The 15,603-nt window shown below is 44.2% G+C and overlaps 1 protein-coding gene across 8 annotated transcripts in view; it reads right to left on the reverse strand.

Annotated features, from left to right (window-relative positions):
* The window catches only part of WNK3 (WNK lysine deficient protein kinase 3), a 175,586-nt gene extending 163,733 nt beyond the window's left edge, over nucleotides 1–11,853 (reverse strand). For 4 of the 8 annotated variants that reach the window (XM_078364026.1, XM_078364024.1, XM_078364022.1 and 1 more), the window contains exon 1: nucleotides 10,621–10,861. The gene's annotated coding sequence lies outside the window, so the exon portion shown is untranslated. Of the gene's footprint in view, nucleotides 1–10,508; nucleotides 10,862–11,346; nucleotides 11,545–11,659 lie in introns of those variants that run through there. The other 4 variants (XM_078364025.1, XM_078364020.1, XM_078364023.1 and 1 more) reach the window with 3 other exon arrangements.
* Between the last annotated feature and the right edge of the window lie 3,750 nt (nucleotides 11,854–15,603).

Genomic DNA, 15,603 nt, shown 5'->3' on the forward strand with positions numbered 1-15,603 from the left:
TAAGCATCTTTCACGTAAGCAATCGTTAAAGTCAGGAATAAGCCAAGATTTCCTACTACCAACTGCGGAAATAAAACCAGATATACAAATGTTAGAAAGTAAGAGACAAAGGCCAGGCACAGTGGCTCACGCCTGTAATCCCAGCACTTTGGGAGGCTGAGGCGGGTGGATCACGAGGTCAGGAGTCCAAGACCAGTGTGACCAAAATGGTGAAACCCCATCTCTACTAAAAATGCAAAAATTAACCAGGTATCATGGTGGGCTCCTGTAATCCCAGCTACTCAGGAGGCTGAGGCAGGAGAATTGCTTGAACCCAGGAGGCAGAGGTTGCAGTGAGCCGAGATTGAGGCACTGCACTCCAGCATGGGTGACTGCCTAGAGATTAAAAACAAAAACAAAAAAAAAGCCGGGTGTGGTGGCACGTGCCTGTAGTCCCAGCTACTCGGGAGGCTGAGGTGGGAGGATTGCTTGAGCCCAGGAGTTCTGGGCTATAGTTTGCTATGCTGATCGGGTGTCTGCACTAAGTTCAGCATCAATATGGTGACCTCCTGGGAGTGGGGGACCACCAGGTTGCCTAAGGAGGGGTGAACCAGCCCAGGTCGGAAATGGAGCAGGTCAAAACTTCCCTGCTGATCAGTAGTGGGATCGCACCTGTGAATAGCCACTGCACTCCAGCCTGGGTAACATAGCGAGACCCTGTCTCAAAGGAAAAAAAAAAAGCAGGAGACAAGTGAGATCGTCCCACTGCAGTGCAGCCTAGGCAAGAGCAATATGCCAAATCAAAAACAAACAAACAAACAAAACAACTATCCTGCTGATAAGAGCAACAAAATTATAAAATACTAGTCTAGTAACATACTCGAAAAGAAATATACAACACCAACATAAAGAAAACCATGAAATTTTACTGAAATACCCAAACTACACCATGTTTCTTGGTGGAAAGACCCAATATCAACATCTTTATAATTCCCCTTGCCCCCACCATTACTCTAAAATCAATGCAATTTCAATCAAAATCCCAAAGAGATGTTTTTGTCTGGAAGTGACAAGCTGATTCTCAAAAGAGTATAAGGAAAACCAAGAAAATCTTGATGAAGAACAAAAAGAACTTGCCTTACCAGATAGCAACATATAGTTATAGTAACTTAATGTGTTTTTAGCACAGAAACAGACAATTTAACTTAGCTGGCTTGGTGGCATGGGACACGAAGGCAGGAGGATCTTGTGAGCCTCAGTTGTTCAAGACTGCAGTGAACTATGACCATGCCACTGCAATTCAGCCTGGGTAACAGAACAAAATGCCATCTTTAAAAAATAAAAAATTAATCCGAGTCACACAACCAAAAAAAAAAAGAAAAAAAATGTTTTAAATAAAAAGTAAATAAAATAAAAAATTAAATGTAAAATAGGCAAGGGGACAAATGAAATAGAACTAGTACAGAAAAAAAAGAACTAGTACAGAAACAACCACATGTACGTATGGGAATGCAGTCTATGGTAAAAATGGCGTTTCAAATTTTGTGAAGAACAGATAGTATAATAAGTTGCGTTGTGATAATTGGTTATCAATTTTGAGGAGAGGCATGCTAAAGCCCTACCTAAAACCAGTCACAAAAATAAACTCCATGTGAACTGAAAAGTTAAACATAAAAAACAAAACTATATAACTCTTTTTTTTTTTTAAGATGGGGTTTCACCATGTTGGTCAGGCTGGTCTTGAACTCCCGACCTCAGGTGATCCACCCGCCTTGGCCTCCAAAGTGCTTGGATTACAGGCGTGAGCCACCACGCCCGGCCAACTATATAACTCTTAAAAGAAAATATGGCCGAATATAACCTGAAAAAGTCTTTCTAACCTGAAGAAAGGCTTTCTTTTAAAAAAAAAATGCAAAGCCCAATTAATTTAAAAAGCTAATACGTTTGGCCATTTGACCACAAGCAAGGTTAAAAGACATGCAACACACTGGGAGAAAACTTTAGCAACATGTATAAGCAAAGCATGAATACCTAGGATACATAAAGAACAAAAAAAATCAGTAAGAAGTTAGCCAAGTGTGGTGGCTCATGCCTGTAATCCTGGCACTTTGGGAGGCCAAGGCAGGCAGATCACCTGAGGTCAATAGTTTAAGACCAGCCTGGTCAATATGGTGAAACCCTGTCTCTACTAAAAATACAAAATTAGCTGGGTGTGGTGGTACATGCCTGTAATCCTAGCTGCTCGGGAGGCTGAGGCAGGAGAACCGCTTAAACCTGGGAGGTGGAGGTTGCAGTGAGCCAAGATTGTGCCATTGCACTCCAGCCTGGGTGACAAAGTGAGGCTCTATTTAAAAAAAAAAAAAAGAAGTTAGTACAAATGGCCAATACATGTATGGTAAGGGAATTGCTCAAACTCATTAGTAAACAGAGGGGTGCAAACTCAAATGATCCAATATCATTTTTCATCTATCAGATGAGCAAAAGATAAATACCCACTAATATTAAATTTGAGAAGTATATGAGAAATTTGGTATTCCATGCACCGTTGGAAGCTAAACTGGAATAGCCTTTTCACAGGGCAAATTCCAAGTATCTAGTGTATAACTGTCACCCAGCAATTCTAATTCTTAGTATCGCTTGAGAAATATTCCTGCATGTGAACAAACACGTAGGCACAGGGCTTTTTAAAACTGAAACATTTTCTTCATAGACTAACAATTTTTAAAAAAGGAGAAAACAACCACAAGAAAAGAAAAAAACTGAAACATTGTTTTAAATAGCAAAACAAATGAACAAAATCAACCTGAAAAGAACTTAAATATCCATCTACAGGAGAATGGTGAAATAAACAAGTTACATCCATACTGTGAAATAACAGGCATCTGTTTAAAAAAATGCAAGATGGATATACACTGATATATAAAAATCTCCTACATAGATATACCATAAGGTGAGAAAAGTAAGTTGTAATACAACATGTATATACATCTACATACTATTTGTGTTTAAAAAAAAAAACACCTACCCAGACACCAGGTCATTAAAAAAACACACACACACACACACACACACACACACAAAACTAGGTATTTCTAAAGGTACTCACATATGGGTGAATACATATAAAAAAGACTGGAAAGATATACTCTAAACTCATCCTAGTAGTCAAAACTAGAGAAGCATATAGGAAGAAATACTATGTATTGATTTAAAAGAATGAAGTGAACATATAAATACTGATATGAGGCTGGGTTTGTGGCTCACGCCTGTAATCTCAGCATTTTGGGAGGCTGAGGCGGGTGAATTACCTGAGGTCAGAAGTTCGAGACCACCCTGACCAACATGGTGAAACCCTGTCTCTACTAAAAATACAAAAATTAGCCGACGTGGTGGAGGGCACCTATAGTCCCTGCTACTCGGGAGGCTGAGACAGGAGAATCACTTGAACCCATCTCTGCAGCGAACAGAGATCGCGCCACTGCACTCCAGCCTGGGCAACAAAGCGAGACTCAGTCTCAAATAAATAAATAAATACTGATATGCAAAGAGCCCTAAGTCACAATCTTGGGGAGAAAAGTCATAAAATATATATCACATATTTGTTATTTGTATAAGCACAAACATGTGTATGTAAATACGGAGAAAAAAGGACCATATTCCACAACCAACTCTTCTTTTTTCTCTCATCCTTATTTTTGCAACCATGGAACCAACTCTTAACAAATGGTTACCTATGGGAAGGCAGGAAGTTGGGTTAAAAGAGGTTTTAATCTAATGCTATATTACTTTAATCCTTTAAATCAGAGTTGCCCATTAAGAATCTGTAGAAGAGAATCAATTAAGAACGCCAGGCGCCATGGTTCATGCCTGTAATCCCAACACTTTGGGAGGCTGAGGGAGGAGGCTCACTTGAGCTCAGGAGTTTGAGACCTGCTTGGGCAACACAGCAAGACCTCATCTCTATTTTTATGATAAAATATTGTCCAGGCATGGTGACTCACACCTGTAATCCCAGCACTTTGGGAGGCTGATGCAGGTGTATCACTTGAGGTCAGGAGTTTGAGACCAGCCTGGCCAACATGGCAAAACCTCACCTCTACTAAAAATACAAAAACTGGCTAGGTGTGGTGGCACATGCCTGTAGTCCCAGCAACTGGGGAGGCTGAGGCACAAGAATCGCGTGAACCCAGGAGGTGGAGGCCGCAGTGAGCTGAGATCTCATCACTGCACTCCAGCCGGGGTAACAGAGTGAAACTGTGTCTCAAAAAATCAAAACAAATAAACAAACAAAAATCAATAAAATAAAACAGAAAGACAACTCATGGAATGAAAGAAACTTTGTAAATCACATATCTGATTAGGGTCTAGTATCTAAACTATATATATTTTTAAAAACTCTTACTACTCAACAATAAAAAGATATCCAAATTTTTTAATGGGGAAAGAACTTAAATAAACCATCTCTCCAAAGAAGAAATACAAATAGTCAATAAGCTCATGAGAAGATGCCCAACATTATTAGGGAAACACAAATCAAAACTACAATGAGATACCAGTTCATACCTATTATAATGGCTATTAAAAAATAAAAATAATAAAAATAATTTTTTAAAAAACAAAAAGTAAAAAGAAAACAGAAAGCAATAAGTCTTGGTGAGAATGTGGAGAAATGGAACCCTCATACATGGCTCATAGCAATGAAAATTGGTGCAAATGCTATGGAAAACAGTTTGGTGGTTTCTCAACAAGTTTAACATATGGCTGGGCACAGTGGCTAAAGCAGGAGGATCACTTGAGCCCAGGAGTTCATGACCAGCCTGGGCAACATAGGGAGACCCTGTCTCTACCAAAAGTAAAAAATTAGCCTAGCGTGGGGTGTGTGACCCATACCTATAATCCCAGCTACTCAGGAGGCTGAAGTGGGAGGATCACCTCAGCCTGGGTGGTTGAAAACGCCCTAAGCTATGATTGTGCCACTGCATTCCAGCCTGGGCAACAAAGCCCTGTCTCCAAACAAAATGTAACATAGGATTACATATGACCTAGCAGTTGCGCTCGTAGGTATATCCAAAATAAATGAAAACAGGTATTCAAACCAAACTTGCATACAAATATTCATAGCAGCACTATTCACAAAAGCCAAAAGGTGGGAACATCCCAAATATCCATGAACTGATAAATGGATAAACAAAATATAGTACACATCCATATAATGGAATAATACTCAGCCATAAAGGGAATAAAAGGGAATAAAGTAATGCTACATGCCACAACACAGATGAATCTCAAAAACATGCTGAGTGAAAGCCAGACACAAAAGGTCATATATTATACGATTCCATTTATGTGAAATACCCAGAATAGGCAAATGGTCACCTGGGACTTGGAGGAAGGGAGAATGAAGATTGACTGCTTACTGGGTACTGAATTTCCATTTGAGGGGTGTTAGCTGCACAACATCGTGAAGTTACCTAATGGCACTGTATAAGTGTACACTTTAAAATGGTTTAAATGGGGCCAGGAACGGTGGCTCACGCCTGTAATCCCAGCACTTTGGGAAGCCAAGGCAGGCAGATCACCCGAGGTCAGGAATTGGATACCAGTCTGACCAACATGGAGAAACCCCATCTCTACTAAAAATACAAAAGTTAGCCAGGCGTGATGGTGCTTGCCTGTAATCCCAGCTACTCGGGAGGCTGAGGCAGGAGAATCACTTCAACACGAGAGGCAGAGGTCGCAGTGAGCCAAGAATGTGCCATTACACTCCAGGCTGGGTGACAGAGCAAGACTCTGTTTCAAAATAAATAAAATGGTTAAAACAGTAAATTTATGTTACATGAATTTTATCACAATTTTTTAAAGCTGCCATGCTAAAACAAAGAAACAATGTACTTCATTTCTATTAAGCAAAAAAGTTCATGAGAAAAATATATCCCGAAAAGGGCATGAAAAGCTCATTTCTGCAGTGAGTCAATCTCAACATTTCCCAAACCAAATCTCATAATAAGCTCTATCAAAACAATTTAAAATGGTATCAATTCTACTTTTGAAGCTTTAAAATTTCTGAATGAATGCCTTATAGATGTCTTTTAGTCATTAAATATCTCCTAACAGCATCATGAATGTTACAATCTCAAACAAAGATGGAAAAGACCCACTCGTTTGAAAAAAGTCTGGCGTTTGGCCAAGAAACAAAATCAAGTATATCTGTAAATAGAGCTGGTCTACTTATATTAGGAGACTGAGAAAGGAGGGTTTTTTTTCCTTATACACAATTCCTTCCCCACAAAAACATACACACAAATTTAAGCCCTCCACGAACAACACTTAACTGTGGCCTATAGGGAGAGGGTGCTAGAGTGTGGGGTGGGGGGGCATGGAGAACATTAGGGAAAAGAGCTAACTCATGCTGGCCTTAATACCTGGGTGATGGGTTGATAGGTGCAGCGAACCACCATGGCACACGATTATCTATGTAACAAACCTGCACATCCTGCACAAGTACCCTGGAACTTAAAAATAATAATAATGTAATTACTTTTTAAGAAATCAGTTAAATATACTAATAAATGTTACTTAAAAATAAAAAAATTAAGCCCTCCAATAATTATTTTTATTTCAATTATCTGACTAGAAATCTGATAGCGGGCCAGGCATGGTGACTCATGCCTATAATCCTAGTATGTTGAGAGGCCAAGGTGGGCAGATTGCTTGAGGTGAGGAGTCTGAGATCAGCCTGGCCAACACAGGGAAACCCCGTTTCTACTAAAATACAAAAATAAGCCAGGCATGGTGGTGAGTGCCTATAATCCCAGCTACTAGGGAAGCTGAGGCAGGAGAATCGCTTGAAGCTGAGAAGTGGAGGTTGCACTGAGCCGAGCTCACGCTGCAGCACTCCAGCCTGGGCAACAGAGTGAGATTCCGTCTCAAAAAAAAAAAAAGAGCGAGAGAGAGAAAAGAAAGAAATTTGATAGCAATAAAACCATTATTTTCTTTACTTCTGTCTACTCTGGTTTTTTGCAGCCACTGGCTTTATCATTTACTGGCTCAGCAATAAACAATACAGTAAAAACAGAAACTCTATGGAAGAAAGTGAAGTCAACACTACAGAAATCTAACTCCTAAAACTGTAATTATATAAGCAACTGTAAACTTGTGATATGAGAATCAACAATGGTCTAGAAGTCAGAACTCCAGGGTCCACCACTTACTACGAAAAGTCTTGTTTTTCTGGGCTTCATTTCTCTTTCAGATAGAAGGAAAACATACATTTCCTGCCTGCCTCCCAACCAAAGTACAGTAATAAAATTATGTACAAGCTGGGCGCGGTGGCGTGTGCCTGTAGTCCCAGCTACTTGGGAGGCTGAGGTGGGAGGATAGCTTGAGCCCAGGAGTTCTGGGCTGTAGGGCGCAGTGTCCGCACTAAATTTGGCATCAATATGGTGACCTCTGGGAGTGGGGGACCACCAGGTTGCCTAAGGAGGGGTGAAGTGGCCCAGGTAGGAAACAGAGCAGGTCAAAACTCCCATGCTCATCAGTAGTGGGACCGCGCCTGTGAACAGCCACTGCACTCCAGCCTGGGCAACATAGGGAGATCCCGTTTCTTAAAAAAAAAAAAAAAAAAAATTTTTTTTGGGGCCGGGCGCGGTGGCTCAAGCCTGTAATCCCAGCACTTTGGGAGGCCGAGGCGGGTGGATCACGAGGTCAACAAATCGAGACCATCCTGGTCAACATGGTGAAACCCCGTCTCTACTAAAAATACAAAAATTAGCTGGGCATGGTGGCGCGTGCCTGTAATCCCAGCTACTCAGGAGGCTGAGGCAGGAGAATTGCCTGAACCTAGGAGGCGGAGGTTGCGGTGAGCCGAGATAGCACCATTGCACTCCAGCCTGGGTAACAAGAGCGAAACTTTGTCTCAAAAAAAAAAAAAAAAAAAAAAATTTTTTTTAAATAGGCCAGGCGTGGTGGCTCAGGCCTATAATCCCAGCACTTTGGGAGTCCGAGGTGGGTGGATCACTAGGTCAAGAGATCGAGACCATCCTGGTCAACAAGGTGAAACCACGTCTCTACTAAAAATACAAAAATTAGCTGGGCATGGTGGCGCACGCCGGTAGTCCCAGCTACTCGGGAGGCTGAGGCAGGAGAATTGCTTGAACCCAGAAGGCGGAGGTTGCGGTGAGCTGAGATCGTGCCATTGCACTCCAGTCTGGGTAACAACAGCGAAACTCCGTCTCAAAAAATAATAAAAATAAAATAAAATAAAAATTATGTGCAAGGTATGATAGAACTCCAAAGAGGGGACCTAATCTAGCTTGGTGGAAGATGCTGGATAAAGGAAGAAAGGGAAACCAGGAAAGGCTTTCAGGAATAGCTGACGACAGCGGTTAAATTTTAAAAGAATGAGTTCAAATTCAAGGGGAGGGGGAGAGAAAGCATTCTAGGTAGAGGGGGACATCAGAAGCAAAGGCAGAGAGAGAAACACCATAAATCTGTTTATGTATTCCCCTTCTTAAACAATCAAGAGTTCCTAATTTACCCCAGCCTCAACCTAAGATTCCAGCCTTATCTCATTGCACTCTCCAAATATACCATGCTTACACTTTCAAGACCCAAAATGTGAATGCCCTTCACTCTAGAAACATCTAGTTCAAAACTGGGAGACCGCCTTGCTTGGCTGAGTTAGTGCAACATTTTCAGGCTCTTATAGTATACCTTTATACTTCTACTGTATAATTTAATACTTTAAGTATTCATCTCAATCTGAGAGACTATGAACAGAGTATGACCTTTTGTATTCAAGCTGTGGGTAGCCTAAACAAGGATTATACTCTTTCCAATATCAAAGCAGAATAAAAGAAAAACAGCATGGGAATGTTCTCAACTCTGCAACATTTCCAAGAAAACTGAATATATATCAGTAAAATTTGTAAAGAAAAAATCATAAAATGTTAAAATCCATACCCATTAATCTTGACCCAGAACAGAACGAGACCAGAAGACATCCTTACCAGAAGATAAGAATTCAGAGAACAAAATGTTCACATAATCTGTTGTAATTTAAACCCACACCAGAAAGGCGAGTGCCAATTTTCAAACAAGATAAATTCGGAACGACCAAAAAAATCATATACAATTATTTTAGTTCAAAATCAGCTTTAGTGCCTTTTTTTTGGGGGGGGCAATTTTACTCTGTTGCCCAGGCTGGAGTGCAGTGGCACAATCTCAGCTTCGCTGCAACCTCTGCCTCCTAGGTTCAAGAGATTCTTCTGCCTCAGCCTCCCCAATAGCTGGGATTACAGACATGCTCCACCACACCGGCTAAGCTTTAGTGTATTTTTGCTATCGTTTAATGCAAGGTATCTTTCCCTTGGGCTGTCCAACAATTTTTAAACTCTTCAATCCTAAGGATAGAGACTCTAAAAGACACCTGCTGCTCTGTCACATACTAAGACCTCTTCAAAAGTTCTCTTGGTATTAGAAATTACTATATATGGAAAGCAGTTAATAATGTCTCCAAAAATTGAATACAATCACTACTATACAGAAGATTTTCATAACTAAAAGGCTGTTTATCCATATAATTGTCTCAATGAACAGTAACTCTTAAGAAAAAACAGCCATACTACTCGCATCTGTTTTGAGGGTTCAGTCTCATTTTAACAAAGTCTCTCAACTGCCAAGATTCGGAGATACACACACACGTACTGGATTTCCACCCATACCCCACTATATAAATGTTTCACCACTCTTAACTAGCCAGACAAAACCTCTTTCAGTACAGTGAAGCCACCTCACCACTTTCATCCTCACCTATCATACCATCTCTTCCCCATCCCCAACCTGTCAGTCATACAACACACACCACCCCTTCCCAAATAACACCTCAGAATCTCCTTGAACACAACGAGCCGGCAATATTCCTCACCCCATCCAGTCCCTCACACATCAGCTGAACCTCTGAATTAAATCTACTTTCCTTCACCCTAATCCTATCAATACGACCCACTAAAACCTAACTGAACTTCCCACAGCCGAAGCGATCTTCCCTTTCAGTAGCTTCAATCTCACTAAGTGATCGCTCAGTCCTTTGTCAACCGTCTCCTGGTCCCCCTCCGGTATCCTTCTCACCTTCCCCGTTCCCTGGTCATCCATCAGCTCCCAAAGTTGTCACCCCTCAACAACAACAACAACGAAAATCAAAAACAAAAAAGAAAACAAAACAAAAAACGCACCTCAACCTCAAATCTGCCCTTCCCCACTTTCCCCCTTTTCATTTTCCTCTCAGCCTATTCAGCGGCTCCGACAGCCCCTCATCCCCGAGGCCGGCCTCGTCCGGTACCGACTAGAGAAGGCACTCACCCTGCCTCGGTCAAGCCGCCCCCCACTAGGGCGCTTACTCCGAACAGACTCTTGGCCGCCACTGCCTCCCTCCATTCATCCCTGGCCCATTCATCTCTCAGCCCGATCCCAGACACGCCCCCCGGCCTCCTCCCTCTCTCTTAGCGCCCCGGCTAGTCCGGGACCCTCACCAGATTAAAGGCTCTTTGCAGAGGGAGACTCTGACTCTTTTCGCTTCTCCCTCGCCCTCTCTCAAGGCTCCTCTCACCCCAAGACGAGCCACACCGTAGAACAGACACATACACACACACGTCCTCCTCCCCGATCGCCTCCTCCGATGCTTCTTACTCCTCGATGTCTCGAGCTCCGCTCCGTGTCGTTTGCGCCTGCGCGCGCGAGCGTCTCCCCGCGAGCCCACCGGGCCAGCTACTGCCCGTAGGTAAAGAGCGGGCGGGGAGAGGGGAGTGGGTTACGAGCCCAAGCTCGCGCTCTGCCGGGAGCTGAGCAGGCGCACGCGTACTCCAGCCACGGAATTCGGACGGGTAGGAGAGAGGGGCGGAGGGGGGCGGGGAAGCGAGGGGAGGACAGGAGAGGGGGGAGGGGCGGAGAAAGCCAACGGAGCAGCCCCAACTCGGAACGGCCCCTATCGCAGCGAGGTGCCGAGTGGCCAGCCAACGAGAGCGCGCGCACGCCTCCCGCCCCTCTCGGCGCCGCGGGAGAGAGGGATGCGCGTCGAGGAGAAGGGCTTCTCCCCCTTCCAAAGAGAAAAAGCTCCTCAGTGTAAGCACGCGCGACACCTCCTGTGTGTTCCGAAGCGCTATTTCTTAGCCGCTCTACCCTCTCCCCTCGGAAAAGAAGAAAAGTCCAACCACACACTACTTTCTAGCCCCTCACCGCCCACCCTCGGGTCTTCGCGGCCCTCTGAATGCGGTAGCGCGGCTGTCATGAGGTGATAACCGCCGGCACCTTTTCGCCTGCCACCCCTAACTCCCTTTTTCCAACTCCCGGGTTTTCTCGCGATACCCATACCTGCCGGCTTTGGGATTACAAGTCGAGGCACAGATTTACAAATACTGGCCTCCCAGTTACGTTGCGGGGGCAGTGGCCACGGCATGTACCCCCCCATCCCCCAGGACCGCAGTGCGAGAGTGCGGGGGCTGGGAAACAACCAAAGCGGGGATGGGAAAGGGAAGCTATGAAGGGGATTTTTGACGGCTTGTAACCGCTAGGCCTGGGCACGTGCCCTGCGCCTCGCAGGCGGGTGCGATGTACCCTGGGAATTGTAGTTTTTCTTCCCACCTCTGGTCCCACTCCCACCCTCAGTTTTACTTAGGCCTCTGACCGGGAGGGGGATTACCGACGCCATTTTGCCGCGAACAATGGCCCTCTGCCCTGACGGTGGCAGGTGGGGGAGGGATCAATGGTTTTAAGAGTTCGGTGAACCTCCCCGGCCCCTCGGTGCCATAGCAACCTCTTCAGAACCTGGTTCCGCCCCTTCGCCGCCGCCAGGCTTCTAGACCGCGCGCATGCGGAAAGGCTGCCTCCCACTGAGACTGGCTCTGTCTCCCACCGGCCACCTCCTTGAAAAACTCCCAGGTCCTCTAGCTAGTAGTGAATGCTGCCTCCTTCGAGCTTTCAGTACATGTTAGCCTCGGCACAGCGGCTTCAAACTGCTTCCTGTGCTCTGCCAGAAGCAGTATAGAAGTGTTTCTATCATTCTCCCATGAATAATCCCGGCCAGACAGAGGAGGAAACTGAGGCTCAGGAGTGGAAATGGACATCAGTTGCTCAAGTTCATACTATTTGTGGAGTTAGAACTTGAACCCAGGTGTGCTCATTCCAGAGTCGAGGTATTTTTCAATCTCCCAAGAGTCATCTGGTGAGGCAACTAAGGGGCGGGGCATTCTTTTCAGATGCCCCTCAAGCCTTAGCAGGATGACTTGAGTGAGGCTAGGAGGCTGTGTGGGAAATATCAGACTAATGTTTTCAGCCGTCCGGCCTCGGCCTTATCACTGAGTTATCCCCTCTCCACTACCTATTTTTCTTTTCCTGCTGTAGGCCTCAGAAATCTCAGTCTTTTTCAGCTCTTTTGAACAGCACAGTCAATAAATTTAACTCAGGTTTCCAAAGTCCAAATAAAGTATAATAATTTGTCTTTCACTTTGTAAGGGACAGGGGGGAATATAATGGTGGGAGGCCTTGTAGCCCTGTCTCTTGTCTCTGTCCCTTGCTTATTAATTTCAATATTGCCAGAACATGTAAGGAAACCGGACCATTCCCTTAATACATTCAAACTCCCATCTTTCCTTTTTGACAATGGAGGGAGATGCTGAGAACACAATAGGGCTATGAAGTCCAGCCACTAGATGGGTGGAGATCTTCCTTCCTGGCAGATTTAAAAGAGCACGGAGTGGTTTCTCCAAATAGCTTTACCATTCTATCTTAAGGGCCTCTGGATTCTCAATTAGCTGAAGAATGAATGGGGGTCTCCCACACGTCTTTCCTCACTGTTCCTGAAGATAGTCTCTTTTCCCTGTTTATTGGTTGACTAGTGTGGGAAAAACAGAGGAAGAGTAGCTGAACAACCACTAAGGGGCAATTTCAAAGTTTCAAAGGTTACCAATTTATCCCAAGTCTTTGTAGGTCCTGTCTCCCATGAGATGGCAATTTGAAACTTGTGGCCTCCATTTCTATTTCTCAGTGTCACTCTATTCCCACCACTGCCACACACATCCACCTTTATGAAAAGCAAGGCATCTAGCTCAGTTGTGACCTGCTCCTTTTTCCTTGTCTCTGAGCCTGATGATGTATGTAATGAATAAAGAACAATACTGGAGGCCGGGTGTAGTGGCTCACGCCTGTAATCCAAGCACTTTGGAGGCCAAGGCGGGTGGATCACCTGAGATCGGGAGTTCAAGACCAGCCTTACCAACATGGTGAAACCCCGTCGAAAGAAAGAAAGAAAGAAAGAGAAAGAAAGAAAAAAGAACAATACTGGAAATGTTAGCCCTTCAATTTGTTTGGATGTTAATTCTTTTGAGCAGTACTTCTTTTGATAGTTGAAAACTTGTTTAAAAAAACTATTGAATAGGTGATTTTTATGCCCTTTAGTCATAAAAAATCAAACAAGTCAGCTCCCTATCCAAGTACAGGTCCTTCTCAATTTAGACCTTTTATTGACACACGTGCTCTTCTGTTTGGGACAATCTGGTCTGTAACTTAGCACAAATGCCGCTGTACGCAGAAAGGGGAGTGAGCAATTCTAGATAGTCACCAAGGTGTGACAGGGAACATTCCCTTCCTACCCACTGGTTTCCACCGTCTCTCAAGTGACATTTGCGATGTTCCTACTCATCAAACAGAAATTTTGATTTATATTAACTCCTTGTAATTTGGTTTTATATTGTTCCAGGAAAGCATCCTTTCCGTAATCGAATTCATTTTTTCTAGAGGCTCTGGTGCCAATAAATAATTTACAAAAGATTTCACTGGAATCATTTTTAAACTCCAGAATCCCACAGGAGTGGGGGTACGGGGGCTAGTTTCATGGCCCTACTATCTGTTGGTCTCTTTCCTACCACACAGGTTGGTAACTCCTTCAGTCAACAAGATGGAGCTGACATGAACCTCAAAGTTTGTAGTTAGCTGACTACTGCAACCATGAGTAGAGTTGTGACTGTTTCTGGAACTTAATTTCTGACCCTGTGCTCTCTTTTTAACCAGATTATTGGGGCATTGGGGGGTGGTCAACAATGTCCATCATTCCTGATGTTCATTTCCCTTAACCCAGGTGATACCACAGTTTGGGGATCTTAGGTAGTACCCAGACATGGGTGTAAGTGGAAGTGGAGTAAGGTATCTGCCTCTAATTCTTTAATTTTTTTTAATTATTATTTTTTAAAGACGGGGGTTTCACCATGTTGGCCAGGGTGGTCTCGAACTCCTGACATCAGGTGATCCGCCCGCCTTGGCCTCCCAAAGTGCTGGGATTACAGGCGTGAGACACCGTGCCTGGCCGCCTCTAGTTCTTTAGATCCTGGCAGTTTGTGTGAGCCCTCTGCCCACATGGGTCCTTTCCAGTGCTGTGGTCCTCTCCAATGTCTCTACCACACTTAGAGCACAGAATTTTTCCTGAAGTCCCAATACATAGTGGGCCATCTACCTAAACATTCCACACAGACCTTCCACTCTTGAGTCTTCCCAGTAACCAGGTGCGGTCTCTTTCCTACCTCCTGGGAAGCTGAGCCTAATCAATGCTGCTTGAGCTCCCACAGAGATCTCTCTGCTCTTATTGTCTCTTCCTCCCAAGAAGAGGGGAGTGAGGAAAAGAAGAATCATTTTTTATGTTTGTGCAACTCTTTCTTTCTTCTAGTTTTCTGGATACTTGGTCTCTGCCAGTACTCCCTAATACCGCTTCCTTAAGGACTTATGTTTTTGGAACACAGAACCCAGAAACAGTGCCAGAGTATTTGTTTTTCTGCCTTGCCACCTCCCTCCCCTGAGATACACCACAAAGCTGTGTTATTTTGGGGGCAGGGGCAGATAGAGAAAAAGAAAAATACAGGAAAGAAAAAAATCCATCTATATTCTCTAAATAATATTAAGCCACATTCTCCTGCTATTAAATCTTTCCCACAAAGGGAAAGTGTACTTCTCATCCAGGAGCCTCTGTTCAAGGCAATAACTCCCAGGGCTTGGATGTCTGTGTGATCTTTTCTCCAGGCAAGTCTTGGCACTAGGGGAATTTCTCACTAGGATCATCTAAGGGTTATTAAAGCCCTCCCAGAAGATTCTCTTCCCTCCCAGCACAACTTGAGTATCCCTTGAGTAAGGGCATACCCAGAAGTCAAAAGTTCTCTTTGGCTTAGCGACTGACTTGGAAACACTCCACATTTCAGGCTGGATAATGCAATTTCTCCAGCCTTGCTATGGGTCTACTCAATTCTTCCTAAACACAGTCTTTACACATGTGCCCAGGGATATTATCAGGGGACGATTTGTTTTTTTTGAGACAGAGTCTCGGTCTGTTGCCCAGGCTGGGGTGCAGTGGTACAATCCTGGCTCACTGCAACCACAACCCCTGCCTCCCGACTTCAAGTGATTCTCCTGCCTCAGCCTCCTGAGTAGCTAAGATTACAGGCGAGTGCCACCACGCCCGGCTAACTTTTGTATTTTTAGTAGAGACAGTGTTCCCCCATGTTGGTCAGGCTGGTCTCAAACTCCTGACCTTGTGATCTGCCCCCCTCAGCCTCCCAAAGTGCTGGGTTTACAGGTGTGAGCCACCAC

Source organism: Callithrix jacchus, chromosome X (genome assembly GCF_049354715.1).
Source record: "Callithrix jacchus isolate 240 chromosome X, calJac240_pri, whole genome shotgun sequence".
In the NCBI taxonomy this organism is placed as follows: Eukaryota; Metazoa; Chordata; class Mammalia; order Primates; family Cebidae; genus Callithrix; species Callithrix jacchus.